The following is an 11,916-nucleotide window of genomic DNA, read 5'->3' on the forward strand; positions in this document are numbered from 1 at the left end:
TATATTTCCCTTCCTGTGCAGTGCAACGTAGGGCTTTAGAGCAAAGCAGCACCTGAAATTTCCACTTACTTTATAGACCCCAGGCAGCTGGGTTTTTTAAAGAATTATTACTCAAACTCCTTCAGGGACAATCATCCCCCAAATGGGTCACCTCATTGCCTCAAGCCTTGATCCTTCTCAATTCCTGACCTGCTGGGTTCCAACCTCCTCACACTAATTTCCTCCAGCCTCCTGGAATTCTTCTCTCGGTAATCAGGGGAAGGCCTGCTCATTTCGTGGTCTATGAAGCCTTCTTATAAAGCCAGTCAATAAAACTTCCCTTATAGATATGATTTTGATGATCTCACCACAATACAGGGAGTGATGACCTAATCTAGCATGGATCATAAATTATGGTCCCTTGTCATAAGTTGCCCTGGAGACCCTCTCTATGTGTCCTGACCTGAGACATGATCACTGGGAGGGGCAATTACCTCTCCAGGAGACTCTTCCTTTGTACTCAGGGTACAGAGGCTGACTGACTACTTAACCCCAATTCCCCCAACTCATTTTAGGAAATGAGAATCATAGCTGCAGGCCCCAGCAGTAGAAAGGCGTGGGTTCCTGTCCGTGTTGACGATTAGGTATACCGCTGGATGCTAACCACTTCTGGAAGTAACAACTCCAAATGAAAGTGAAACCTCACCTCCTCCATATGCATTTTCATTATTGAGTAGAGTGAGACTACACTCATCTAGGAAATTGAGAGTTATGTATAACCTAACTCCTCTCCAATGGTGGTGGTTCAAATTCCCCAAGTAACTGAGGCTGCCTTACCAAAGCTCAACCATTGTCGTGCTCTCTATGGTTCTGGGTATTAACTTTCCTATGTGTAGAATGGGCCATTGGGTTACTAGCTGAGCCCTTGGGCCTCAAAATCACCACCAGGGAAGACTGCAGCAACAGCACCTGTGTTGAGCAGGACTGTCTCAAAAACTGGGCCAACTGAATGTGCTGGCAAGCACTAAGACATTACCTGAAAATAGCATGTCACAGAACATGTTTGGTCCAATGCAAATGTACTGAGAAACGATGATCATGCGTCTATGTGATGATGTTAAGAATTACTGAGTGCATATGTAGAACGGTATGATTTCTAAATGTTGTGTTAATTTCTTTTTTTTCTTTCTTTCCGTTAACAAAAAATAAAAAAATAAATAAAAAAAAATAAACAAGTTGGGGTGCATGGGCAGTTCAGTGGTAGAATGCCCACCTTTCATGTGGGAGACCGGGGTTCGATTCCCAGACCATGCACCCCCCCAAAATAAATAAATAAACAAGTTGGGACAAGATGGTAGGTTCACGGTGCACATCTGAGGAAGCTTGAAAATATGTATATCTAGAAGCAGATTTTTAAAGCAGTTTTTCTTCAAAACATCATTTTACACCCACCGGGTAAGTTCCTTGACTCACCATGGCAGTAGCAGTGGTAAAATGGGTGATATCAAGTAGAACTATCTTGAAACATTTATTTCCAATCCAAAATGGAGCTTCCATATTGTGTTTGTCATAAATCTATGAACTTTCTCTTCTCTTCCAGATGACTGTAATTGCAAAGTAGAGCTTGCTTTGACATCCAGTGGCAGGACGATAGTGTACTACCACCCTTCTGTGGATATTCCACATGAACACACAAAGCCTATCCCTCAACCAGACCCTGTGCAGAATAATGAAGAAACACATGACCAAGTGCTGAAAACCAGATTATAAGAAAAAGAAGAACATTTTAAGCAAGGACCCATGATAGAACAACTTAGCAAAATGTTCTTTACCACTAAGCACCGTGGTATCCTCACTGGAGGTATTACAGATATCATAGGAAACCGAATCCCCCAAAAGAGAGATGATTTTCAGTTTCTCATTAGGAAACTGAAATGTTATCTTTTGCCTTATTTCCCATTTGAGAAAATGTAATCTGGTATATTTGCTAATATGTTATATAGTAAAATAATAATAAAATATTTTTTGTATTTACTAATATGTTATATAGTAAAATAGTAATAAAATATCTTTTCATATAAAAAATAAACAAGTTATGCTTAGAATGGAAGCAATCTGGCTTAAAACTTATTCCCATACAAATTTTATCTGGCAGTATTTCTGGCAATTGGCAACAAGCCTGCGAACAAGTTAAGTCCTCTTTCCACTCCCCCATGGATTAGGACCTTTGCTTTAGGGTATTGCCTGTAGTACAAAGCAGCACTATTATGGAATGCACCACCATTATACATTGGGCAATCATTAATATTGCATGCAAATGCACTCAAAATACATATCCATTCTGGATGAGCTGGTCCTAAAGGACCAAAGAGAGGCTTCCCAGTGGTTTGCTCAATTGCCCCAGATGACCATATCCCAACCCATGAGTTCACCTTTGAAGATGACAGTGCTCCTACCCCTGGAAGAGTTGCTGGAAACATCCTTACCATCAGACTTGACCCCCTTGGACTTGCCCTGTTTGCACTGTGCCACGCTTCTGCCTGTGCCCTCTGCTCCCAAAAAGCCAGAGCAGGACTGCTTGTGCTGATACTGTCCTCCTAAATATTACTTTTCTGCAATAGCGGTTTGCTTACCTAAGGACCCCAACCATCATTACACACATACCTCGCCAGACCAGTGATGAGGAGGGATCACAGAGTCGATTGTAATAAGAGAGACAAAACTAAAAGTCCATGCTAGGCCAATGATGCTGCACCCTTTCCAGGTCTCTTCTCCTATAATCACAGGCTGCTAATGTCCTTTCCTGATAGTAAACCCCAAGTTGTCCCTATCAGGTAATACACCCTGAGACTCCCTCCCTACTAGCCCCCAGCTCCATCAGGTATCTCAGGGGCACCAAATTCAAATCAGCACTCAGTCACACACCTGACTGCCCATTCGCTGAAACCCCATCCCTATAATGCTATAAAAGGCAGAGTCCCTGGGTCCGCACGGTCTTCTTCAGCCCCCACCCCTGCCCCCAATGGCTGAGCTTATGCTCCTGATGTGTTACCTTGTGGCCACACAAGGCCTGCAGCTCCTCTCTGTTCTGGGATCTGTGAGTACTAATAAATTTTCTCCCATATATCTCTGGTGTCACTTGTCCTTGCTGTACCTGAGCATCTATATAAAGATCCTCATAACACAATCTGTAAAATGAGAATAATAACATAACTCCCATACTGGCAGCATAATCCTTAGCACAGTCCCAGATCTAGTGTAAATGCTCAATATCCATTATTATCATTATCTCTATCATAAGTAGCACTTATTGGATTAACTTGCTTTTCTGACAGATACTAGACTGTGAACTTCTTGAGACAATGAGCAAAGACAAACATCCCTTTTGACTGGGCAGCTGGGGAAACTTCCTGGAAGAGGTGACATTTGAGTGAGGCCCTGAAGTGTTAGATTGAGATGAGTCTATAAGAAGAAGGATGGTATTTCTCCTGGCTAAGAAGACAACCAAGAAACAGAGATAGGTATATAGGGACCTCAGTAGAACTGAATGGCCTTTGAAATTGTGCAAATTATCTTAACTGAGCAAGCATATATTAACAGACTTAGTATTGCTCTCTGGGCTAGGCTAAGAAGATAGAAACCCAATAAGAAGCTTTCATCTGTTGGGGGCAATAAAAGGAAATGAATACTTACAATTAGTGTGATGAGGACCCTAGAAGTCCAGAAGCCTAACTTTAGACTCAAGTGAATTGAGGGCAGAGTGTTTCCCTGGCCTAGGTCGGCTGAAGGGCAGAAGAGAGGAGATCTCTGTAAGCCTATGGGCTGCCTTGGAGAAATGAATGAAGAAGCATCTGTGTTCTACTCCCCTGCCAGATCTCACTTCCTCATTCTCTTCCTTTGGCTAAACTTGGATTAGTAGATAGTAGGAAGTGAATGTTTGCATTCCTGAGACCAAATCTCCAGGAATTAAGGTCCTAACTATAGAAGACACAACCAAAGTCTGATTGGGGTAGCACATCTAAAATTATCGAAAAGAAAATGGTTTTCAGCTGCCTTAAGGTAATGTGTTGAATGGGGGACTAGTCAACAAGGAAACTTAGGAAAATGTTTCTTCCCTGGAATGTTAGCTCCGTGAGGTGGGGGTACTGAGCATCTGAATACTATAACCCCAGTATGCAGTCAAGGGCGTGACCTATGATAGCATCCAAATATTTGTTGAATTCATAAAATAACGCATGAGTGCATGAAAGTAGGCTTAGTGGAGAATCTCTCCACAGAGAGGAGAGTGGTCCTCGGCGGCCTTGCTCAGTGCCCTCAAATAGAGTCAGCCAAAGTTCGATGTAATTTAAACATTTGACGCACTGACCAACTCCTTTTGATTTATGTTTCTCCTCACTACACAGCATTTTCCCCTGTCCCCCCACCCCCACCCCACCCCCACCCCACCCCCATGGCTCTACCAGCCTTTATAGAAGGAGGGAGTGTGCTCAGCGAGCAGAAGGAACATTCCAGTCCAGATTACTGATACTCTTTCTGCAAAGTCACTTCTTGATGTCCTGCTGCATGGCTTCAGATGGTATGAATCGTCACTTCTATCAGGCGCCCCAGCTCCGTTCAGCTCTGAGGTTCTGATAAGACTAAACCATTGTATATTCTCCAAAATGCTTCCATCAAGTTGGCCTCCTGATCTTCGAGACTGCCAATACTCCATCTCACCACTCGCCTTTTTTTTTTTTATTGTGAAAATAACATATATACAAAAAAAGCAATAAATTTTGAAGAACGCTGTAATGATTAGTTATAGAACAGATTTCAGAGTGTGGTGTGGGTTACAGTTCCTCAATTTTAGATTTTTCCTTCTGGCTGCTCCAAGACACTGGAGACTAAAAGAAATACCAACATCATGATTCAGCAGTCATACTCATTTGTTAAATCTTATCTCCTCTGTTATAACTCCACCTTCTCCTTTGGTCATTCTCCCAATCTTTAGGGGTATTTGGACTATGCCCATTCTAACTTTTTCATGTTGGAAAGAGCTGTTGATAATACGGAGTAGGGGGATGAAACTAGTTGATATTCTGAGAGGCTGGGCCCTCAGGGTTTCAGGACTTATCTGGCCTGGGAACCCATCTGGAGGTTGTACGTTTCTGGAAAGAAATCATAGTGCATGCAACCTTTGTTGAATCTCAGATAAAGCCTTAGGTGTTCTTTAGGGTTGGCAGGAACGGTTTTAACTGGGGTTTGGTAAACTATGATAAATAGCAATGTCTAGCTGAAGTTTGCTTAAGAGTAGTCTCCAGAGTAGCCTCTCAACTATCTGAACTCTCTCATCCACTGATACCTTATTTGTTACAATTATTTCCCCCCTTTTGGTCAGGAAGGCATTGTCGATCCCTTGGTACCGGGCCAGGCTCATCCCTGGGAGTCATATCCCATGTTGCCAGGGAGACTTTCACCCCTGGATGTCATGTCTCATGTACGGGGGAAGGCAATGATTTTACCTGCAGAATTGGGCTTAGAGAGAGAGAGAGAGGCCACATCTGAACAACAAAAGAGATCTTCTGGAAGTAACTTTTAGGCACAGTCATAGGTAGGCTTATCTTCGCTGCTCCATAAATAAGCTTCACAAGAGCAAGCTTCAAGATTAACCGCTTGGCCTATTGACTTGAGAGTCCCTAACGTTTGAGAGAGTGTCACAACACTCACCTCTTTGGATTTGTACCAATCCCTGAAGTCTTTTCCAATGACTGCTGACCAGGGTTGGCAAACCCTGGCCTAACCAGGGAGGTGACATGGGGTCTAGAGAGCTTGTCTCTTTCAGGCAGCCTCCCTGCCCTGTGAGTCCCAACCAGGTCAGCTCCAGCCCAAGTCTGACCTTCCCCAGACACCTGAGCTGCTCCTGCTTCTCTGGAAGGGGGTTACACCTGGGAACTCTGCTTCAGGGAAGCCAGTCCAGCTGCTGCCTGAGAGCTCCTGGAGCTCCTCCCACACCTGGCCAGGCACACATTAACACCTTTCCCCAGGCACTGGAGTCAGAAGGACCTGGATCCAAAGCCTGCCTCTCGCACTTACTGACAGGGGAGAAAGTAAGGCTGTGTCTCCTGAGGATCTGCCACTTCTGCCAAGGCAGGAAGGCGGGGCATCACGAGGCTGCTGCTGGCCTCGCTGAGTTCCGGAATGCACGGCCACAGCTGGGATCCAGGGAGCAGGCTGCTCCTCCACTGCTGCAGCCACTGTGACAGGACACCAGACACCACTGCGGGGCTCAAAGCACATCAGCGCCCTCTGCCTCACTTCCGCCTTCCACCTGTCAGGGGAGGATGGAGTCTGCATCCATCACTGTCGAAGGGGCTAGCTGGGGAAGTGTAGTTTTCAGCTTTCTGCCTTGCCAGGACAGGAAATCAATGGGCGTGGAGGCACTGCGTTAGCCAGCACCTGGGCTTTAAATGTGCTCATGCCTGGGGACTCTCCGGAAATAGATCTCATGTGTCTTCCTTGTGGTTGCCATGGGGCTTGAATTTAACATTCTCAGTCCGTAACAATCACATTTGATTTGACACAAACCTAACTTTAACAGCATATACATACACTGTCCCTACACCCTCTGTTCCTCCACTTTTTTTTTGGACTTGCTACAAATGATATCTTTGTACATTGTATTCCAAAACAATAGATTTATCATTAACTTCTTTTTTTGTATGCTATGGTGGGGTCGCAATTCATTCTTTTTCCATGTGAGTGTCCCGCTGTTACAGCACCATTTGTTGAATTTTTGTTTATTTGTTTTGCTTGTTTGTTTTTTGGGAAGTACATGGATTGGCAATCGAATCCAGATCTCCTGCGTGGCAGGCAAGAATGCTACCACTGAAATACCCTTGCACCCCCTATTATTAACTTTTATGCAGTTGCATTTTAGAAACTGTAAGCAGTAAAAACTAGAACTAAATACTAAAAATACAATACAATAGTACTGGCATTTATAATCACCTATATGTTACCTTTACTGGAGGTCTTTATATCTTTATATCACTTTGAACCACTGTCTAGTGCCCTTTCCCTTTAGTCTGAAGAACTCCCTTTGGCATTGCTTGTAAGGCAGGTCTAGTAAGGATGAACTCCCTCAGCTTCTGTTTATCTGGGAATGTCTTATTCTCTGCCTCACTTTTTCTAAACAGGTACAATGTTTATTTTGTATTTATTGAAAGTGCTCTTTTGGTGGTAAACAGATTTTTATTGCTTAAATCTGGTGCATATGCAAAGGAAAATGTGTGAGAGAAATTGGCTAAGTTATAACTATCACTTCATATTCTGAGTCCAACTCGTCTGAATCACTTTTCAAACCAGCCATGGACACATGCATTTTCCCACACAACGTTGCCCTCTGTAACCATCGAGAGCATTAGCGATGTAGCATTTCTTGAAAGCGTGCTGCACCACTGTCTTCAGATTAATGAACGCAGGAAGCTTTGTACAAAGCAATGTTTTGATGTCTTAACGAGAGTCCTGCTTGATGCATGAATTGGCCACCAATCAACTTTTTCTCCTTGATTCTGAGGGTTTGGGCAATTTCTCCTGCCTTCGATTGCATCACTTGGCATGTGATAGACAATCCTTTGCATCTGTTTCACTAACAAAATGTAGCGCAGCTTTGCCTACTTGTGTCTTCCTTTTTCATGGCCTGTAAAGCATTTTGTTGTTGCTTTGTAAGAAATCCCTCCAATGACGAGTATTTGTTTCACTAATATCAAATGTATGCCCTGCTGTTCTGTTTCCATGCTTTTCTGCATACACAATAACTTTTTGTTTCAATACTGAATTGTAATCTTTTTGAAGATGTTTTTAAATGGCAATTGTGCTGTTTGGAAACTGTTATATAGCCTGTGGTAGTTAGGTTCAGGTGTCAACTTGGCCAAGTGAAGGTACCTAGTTCTACTGCGGTGGACATGAGCCAATGGCATGTGAACCTCATCTGCTGCTGATCACCCCGGGGAAAGCTGTTGGAACCCAGACCCGGAGAAAAGGCCAGCAGAAATCGCCCTGTGCCTTTCCATGTAAGAAAGAACCTCAGTGGAAAGTTAGCTGCCTTTCCTCTGAAGAATTATACATTTTTAACTAAATAAATCCCCTTTTATTAAAAGCCAACCCATCTCTGGTGTGTTGCATTCTGGCAGCTTTGGTAGACTAGAATGTACCTCCAGAAAAGCCATGTGCTTTTCATCCAATCTTGTGGGGACAGACCTACTGCTGGGTGGGACCTTTTGATTAAACTGTTTGCATGCAGATGTAATTCCGTCCAATTGAAGGCGGGTCTTAGCCCTTTTACTGGAGCCCTCTGTTAACAGTATAAAAGATAGGAAGCATAAAGGCAGCTCAGAGCTGATACAGATTGCAGACAGATGGCACTAGGTGAAGAACACAGAGGGAGAGAGACACCCATGAGGATGCTGGGACCCACAGAAGCTCAGAGAGGAAGCCACTGGAAACAGGAGCTGAAAGCAATGCAATCCAGGAGTAAAGGACCAGGAGATGCCAGCCACGTGCCTTCTCAGCTGACAGAGGTGTTCCAGATGCCAGCAGCCTTTTCTTCAGAGTTTAGGTGTTGTCTTGTTGATGCCTTATAATTTGGACATTTTCATGGCCCTAGAACTGTAAATTTGTTAACTAATAAATTATTTTTATAAAAACCAATCCCTTTCTGGGTATTTGCATTTTGGTAGCTTCTGCAAATTGAAATAGCAGTTAAACCTAACAAGTTTGATACCAACAGTGTGCAACTTGTTTAAAGTGATGACACTAGAACCAACCTCACTCAGACACAGACTGTAGTTATATCATAGTTGTATTGTGACCATCACTTGGCTGACAGCAATTGTAAATTGCATCCCAATCTCAGACAAGTTAAAAATATGAAGAAATTCATACGATTTTAGAACTGATAAAATATGATTTTACAAACCTGTAAGGCTTACCAGATTTGCATAAGTGCAAGGAAAATAAGCCCAAGAGCTAAGGAATAAACATATGAGTAGAAAGCTAGTGAAGCAAAGATTATCTTTAAGACGAAATTTGGAATGGTCCAATTTGGTTTTAATTTTCTTTATTTTTTATTGGTATATATTACATATTTACATACCATATGATCATCTAAAGTGTAAAATTAATGATTCACAATATTATCATATAGCTGTGCATTTATCATCACAATTGACTTTTTTGTGAAAAGTAGCACATATACAAAAAAGCAATACATTTCAAAGAACATCGCAACAATTAGTTGCAGAACAAATTCAGAGTTTGGTATGTGTGTTAGTTAGATTCAGGTGTCAACTTGGCCAGGTGAAGGTACCTAGTTCTGTTGCTGTGGACATAAGCCAATGGTACATGAACCTCATCTGTTGCTGATTACATCTGCAGTCAGCTAGGAGACGTGCCTGCTGCAATGAATGACGTTTGAGTTAATTGGCTGGTGCTTAAATGAAAGAGCACAATGTAGCACAGCCCAAGCAGCTCGGCATTCCTCATCTCAGCATTCGTAGCTCAGCCCAGGTCTTTGGAGATGCAGAAAGAAATTCCAAAGTTGTTGGAACCCAGAGGCCTGGAGAGAAGGCCAGCAGAGATCACCCTGAGTCTTCCCACGTAAGAAAGAACCTCAGATGAAAGCTAGCTGCCTTTCCTCTGAAGAACTAACAAAATGAATCCCCTTTTTTTAAAAGCCAATCTGTCACTGGTGTGTTGCATTTCGGCAGCTAGCAAACTAGAACAGTATGGGTTATAATTCCACAATTTTAGGTTTTTACTTCTAGCTCACTGGAGACTAAAGGAAATATCAATATAATGATTCAGCAATCATACTCATTTGTTACCCTACCTTCTTTGTACAACTCCATTATCAGGTTTGATCTTTCTACCACTCTTTAGGGGTATTAGGGCTATGCCCATTCTAACTTTTTCATGTTGGAAGAGGATATTGCTAATACAGGATAGGCGGATGGAAGTAGCTGATGTTCTGGAGAGGCTGGCCCCTCTAGGTTTCAGGACTTATCTGGTCCAGGGACCCATCTGGAGGTTGTAGATTTCTAGAAAGTTACCCTAGTGTACAGAGCCTTTGTAGAATCTTACATATTGCCCTAAATGTTCTTTAGGATTGGCTGGAATGGTTTTGGTTTGGGGTTAGCAAATTCTGATAGGTAGCAGTGTCTAACTGGAACTTGCTTAAGAGTGACTTAGAAGTGTTGCTTCCCAACTCTATTTGAACTCTCTCAGCCACTGATACCTTATTTTTGTTACAATTCTTTCCCCCCTTTTGGTCAGGATGAAATTGTTGATCCCATGGTGCCAGGGCCAGGCTCATCCCTGGGAGTCCTCTCCCACACAACCAGGGAAACTTTTACCACTAGACGTCAGGTCCCAGGTAAGGGGAAGTTAGTTCCCTTTATTTTTACATGGCTTATATGTAAATCTTTTTTTTTTTTTGTATATATGTAACTTAAAATCCAAGTGCAAATGTTCTTCAGTCTTTTAGTAAATTTCAAGATCGCATCACTAAATGCAGGAGCCCTCAATTGGTGCCTTTCATCATTCACGATACAAGGCTTCCTAGGGGCCAGTGGTCCTTCTCAGCAGGTACTCTCCTTTGGCAAGCTGATGTCATCCTGTGCAGAGAGGATGAAGTGTTTTCTTCTGTTTTAAATCCCAAAGGCTCATGCTCTTCCCCCGGAGATCCCGTGTCTCCCATAAACTTAAACTTAGATTTCAAAAAAAAAGATGCCATATAAACTACCAACCACACAGCAGCGGCGGCAGCGGAGTGCTCTGCAGAGTGGCCACATCTTGGGAGCGGGAGGGAAGTGGGTGGCAGGAGGGAGGGGCACTGGCATGGGTGGGTAGGGAGCAGGGGGCTGGGTGCCGGGGCATCCCGGAGCGGCCAGGTGTGCTTCCATGGCCGTCACCATGCACCTGTGGATGGGAGCACGCACGCGCAGAGGGACGCAGGCGGTGACTCAAACCCTGCTGCAGCCGTCAGAACTGCCCTGGGACCCACCAAGGGTAAAGCTTTACATCTCCTCACAGCCCCAGACTTCCTCCCCCTGTGGCGTCGCCCTCGTTATTAGAAAAGCTCCAAGCTTTTATAAAACTCCTCTCCTTTTTTTCTCCCACTCTGTAAGTAGGAGCACCTTTCTGTACTTCTTATGTTTGCAAAGTCTTCTTTTTTAATCTACATACTCATCCTCCTGTCGACGGATGTTGGAGTTGTTTCTATTCCTTTGCCATTTAAACAGTGCTGCTAAGTACATTAACGTCTAATGGTGCAAGAGTCTCTCCAGATACATACCTGAGAGTAGGATGCTGGTCCTAGGGTTCGCAAACATTCCATTTTACAAGAAATTGTCAAACTGGGTTGCACCAATTTATACACTCACTAGCAGCTAATACAAAATCCTTTTGAGGCACATTCTCTCCCCGAGGCCTGTGTGAAGGAATGTTGGACTCAGGCCTGGGAGGGTGGAAGGCTGGAGGGCACAGAGGCTGGCAGTGGAGGCACCCCCACACCCAGGGGTACGAAGCTGCGCCTGGGGGAGCATGAAGGCTCACTTAGGGGTCTACACTTTTGCACATGTCCTTTTCTGTTGGGCCAAGGAAAACCATTTATACCCTCTGTGTTGTAAGAATTCTGTGAACGTTCTAACGATGAATCCTGTTCCAAGTAACAGCTGCTCACCAAATACGTGTTTCCTTTCTTCCCCCGCCACCTCCCGACTGATGCCACTTCTTTTAAAAAGTGGAAGAAAATGAAAGCAACAAAGTCCCAGGCAAATCAGAGTGCTCTGACCTCCATCATCATTAACAGGACATTAATTAATTGCTTACCCACAGAAAGGGAAAGTTAATTACCAACTGTGGACATTTCAAAAATAAAAAGAGAAATCTGAGTTTAAA

General features: G+C 43.5%; 1 pseudogene; it reads left to right on the forward strand.

The window, feature by feature from the left end:
• The first annotated feature begins 1,453 nt into the window (after positions 1-1,453).
• Positions 1,454-1,886, forward strand: LOC143649377 (large ribosomal subunit protein mL42 pseudogene; annotated as a pseudogene).
• Positions 1,887-11,916: the final 10,030 nt, after the last annotated feature.

The sequence above is a fragment of the Tamandua tetradactyla genome, chromosome 11 (assembly GCF_023851605.1).
Source record: "Tamandua tetradactyla isolate mTamTet1 chromosome 11, mTamTet1.pri, whole genome shotgun sequence".
NCBI classification, from domain to species: Eukaryota; Metazoa; Chordata; class Mammalia; order Pilosa; family Myrmecophagidae; genus Tamandua; species Tamandua tetradactyla.